The sequence below is a fragment of the Lepus europaeus genome, unplaced genomic scaffold (genome assembly GCF_033115175.1).
Source record: "Lepus europaeus isolate LE1 unplaced genomic scaffold, mLepTim1.pri SCAFFOLD_92, whole genome shotgun sequence".
Lineage (NCBI taxonomy): Eukaryota > Metazoa > Chordata > Mammalia > Lagomorpha > Leporidae > Lepus > Lepus europaeus.
Window position 1 is genome coordinate 407,783 of NW_026909617.1, and position 3,455 is coordinate 411,237.

General features: G+C 46.0%; 1 pseudogene; it reads right to left on the minus strand.

Moving 5' to 3' along the window:
* Positions 1-633: 633 nt before the first annotated feature.
* Positions 634-848, minus strand: LOC133755726 (phosphatidylinositol N-acetylglucosaminyltransferase subunit Y-like; annotated as a pseudogene).
* Positions 849-3,455: the final 2,607 nt, after the last annotated feature.

The following is a 3,455-nucleotide window of genomic DNA, read 5'->3' on the forward strand; positions in this document are numbered from 1 at the left end:
CAGTTGATCTACCATGTTATTTCAGGTATATATTAAAGTTTATATGCACAGAATACACTGATCTCTTTTTTATGGGAAAGTATCATTTTATTAATAATAATATAAACATTTGACACCAAAGGAATGAAAGTGATTTTACAAACCCAGAATTTTTAAATATACGAAATTTCCATTTTATTGTACAGTTTTATGCCACACTAGTTTAAATGCATTTCTCTATAACTACATCAATATAGGTCCTTTGGGATTATTTCAGTCATCCTTACCATGTGACTTTACCAACAAGCTTGAAACTAAACAAATTTACAAATGGCCAATTTTTAGATGAATGAGGTAAGAAATGGTCATCGGTTGATGAATAGGGGTGTTAACCCTCAACAAGGCACTTTGTTAAAAGGTTCCTTCTGACAGTTACGTCAGAACATTCAAAATACAAGGGCTCTCAAAACTAGGGTACAATAAAAGAAACTTCTGCAACTTACGTCTCTTGTAGCCCCAATCCTCTTGAGAAGTAAGGCAAAGCATCTTTTCTGCAAATGCAATGAGTCTCCAGCATTTCTACCTAGTTTAACTTTCAGAGGTGGATGCCCAAGACATATGATGAATCTATATACCACCTTGGCTCTGGCTGCCTTAGTTATTCCTGAAGAGTTTAATAGCCACCCACATCCAAAGGTGGAAGCACACACACACTGGTAAGGTCATTGCAGGAGCAGATGGTAGAAACAGAGGCTGGAGGTACTGGTACAGCCCTGTGGGAAGCTTTATTCCACAAAGGCCAAATAGAGAACTCCTTCAGGAGAAATCAGTGGAACAAGGAAAGTCAGCGTAGAAAGAGACAGAAACATTCTCTTCTCCCACTTACTACCTGTCACTTTCTTTTAAAATGGATATGGTATTAACAACATTTAGTTGCTGTGGTTTTTAAAAATCATGATCTAGGCCGGCGCCGCGGCTCAGTAGGCTAATCCTCCGCCTTGTGGTGCCGGCACACCAGGTTCTAGTCCCGGTCGGGGCACCGATCCTGTCCCGGTTGCCCCTCTTCCAGGCCAGCTCTCTGCTGTGGCCAGGGAGTGCAGCGGAGGATGGCCCAAGTTCTTGGGTCCTGCACCCCATGGGAGATCAGGAGAAGCACCTGGCTCCTGCCATCGGAACAGCACGGTGCGCCAGCCATAGCGCGCCTACCGCGGCGGCCATTGGAGGGTGAACCAATGGCAAAAAGGAAGACCTTTCTCTCTGTCTCCCTCTGTTGTCCACTCTGCCTGTCCAAAAAAAAAAAAAAAAAATCATGATCTAGTACTGCTCTTTTTCTTCTTATCTTGATAGATCATCCTTAGTGCCTGTGGTATCCTATTAGGAATCCCATCAATGACAGGATAGGCTATTCCCAACTCTTCATTAATCAATTCATTTGTTGATGCTTCAAATCTGAGCGGCTTCTTGGACAGGAGGCACACCACGAACTATAGCAGTGCCTAGTTGAAGGCACTGGGTGGCTGCCCCACCCTCTCACTCCCAACTGCCAAGGGCCACAACCTTGTCATGTGCAGGCACCTACAGATGCCCGAAGCACTGAGGCTAGCCTTCCAACCACTCCCCAGTGTGCCTCTGGCCAGCCACATGATGGCCCCACTAGCCCGTCACTGTGATCTCTTTACATAGTCAGAATTCCATTGTTCCAGCTGGTGCCATGGCTCAATAGGCTAATCCTCCACCTTTCAGTGCCAGCACACCGGGATCTAGTCCCAGTTGGGGTGCCGGATTCTGTCCCGGTTGCCCCTCTTCCAGTCCAGCTCTCTGCTCTGGCCAAGGAGTGCAGTGGAGGATGGCCCAAGTGCTTGGGCCCTGCATTCCCATGGGAGACCAGGAGAAGCACTTGGTTCCCAGCTTCAGATCAGCACTATGTGCTGGCCGTAGTGCACCGGCTGCAGCGTGCCGGCCCCAGCGGCCATTGGAGGGTGAACCAGCGGTAAAGGAAGACCTTTCTCTCTGTCTCTCTCTCTCTCACTGTCCACTCTGCCTGTCAAAAAATAAAAATAAATAAAAATTAAAAAAAAGAATTCCATTGTTCCTATTCTTGTCTGGAAGGTTAATTCTAGGTATATAAGGAAAACTTTTATAGTATATTTGTAATTACAAAATTAACACAGATGGAATATATTTTCACTGTGATTTTTCTTACTGTCAGCATACAGAGCACAAAATAGGCTTCATCTTACATTAGAGACACATAAGACACACCAAGAGAGTGGATTGCCTATTTGCCTGTATTGTGACTCAGAGCTGAAATGCCGAAGACAAATGCTCTGTAAAAGATATTGGTGTCATTTGAAAACCAGACTGTTAGGTCCACCCAGTGTGAGTAACAGCATCTGGACAATGCTCAGAGGACCCTGTACAGGGATCTGATGCTGGAATCTACAGCAGCCTCCCATGCTTGGGTGACACTCCCAGTCATACCCAAATCTACCTATGTCATCCTATTTGATAAGCAATTACACCTAATAAGGTGTAATTTTATTTAGGCATAGGATTTGAGTCCCTGAAGTATATGAGTATCCACATTCTCCAGCAAAGGATTTAAACTGGCCCTTCTGTTGCACATCTCCTGAACCCAAGCCATCGTCTTTCAAAGAATTTGACTTAATGATGACAAATTCCTTCTTCCTTCCTTCCCCTCTTCCTCCCTCTCTCTTTTACCCCCTCCCCCTTTTCTTGCTTTCTTTGAAAGGAACAGTTACAGAGAGCTCTTCCATCTGCTGGTTCACTCTCCAAATGACCACAACAGCTGGGTGTGGGCCAGACTGAACCCAGGCACCTGGGACTCCATCTGGGTCTCCCCCACATGGGGGGCAGGGTCCCAAATATTTGAGCCATCTTCTGTTTTCCCAGGCGCATTAGCAGAGAGCTGGATTGGAAGTGGAGCAGCCAGGACCCATTGTACACAGAGATTTAACCTGCTGGGCCACAATGCCAGCATAAAGTACAACTAGACTAGATTGTATTTGAGGAACTGCCTGCTGCAGTTGTTTCTCCTCAACCCTTTCCTAATTAGAATCAGTCCCTCCGTTGTGAGATCTCCAGGGCACCCCACCCCTTAAATGACCATATAAATACTCCCAGCTTTTCCAAACCTCCAGACAGAGTGTAGGCGGGGAATGTTTTTGTGTTTGCCCACATGTATAAATACCCTCTTTTCAGTTGAGTTTCTGAAGAGGATAAATGCTTCCCCTCCTCCCTCAGTGCACTTGTCTGTCTCCCAGCCCCACAGTGCGGCAGGAATTGTAATATTCAGAGAGACCAGAACTGCCTGGCTCTAGACTGCAACACAGGAAACAGGCACTAGGAATACAGCGTGGGACTGAGAGAGCCCTTAGGAGGGATGAGGTGGAGTAGAGAGCTGGAATGCCAACCAGGGAGAGATGCAATAATTCAGGGGTAGGCTAGGAAGAGAA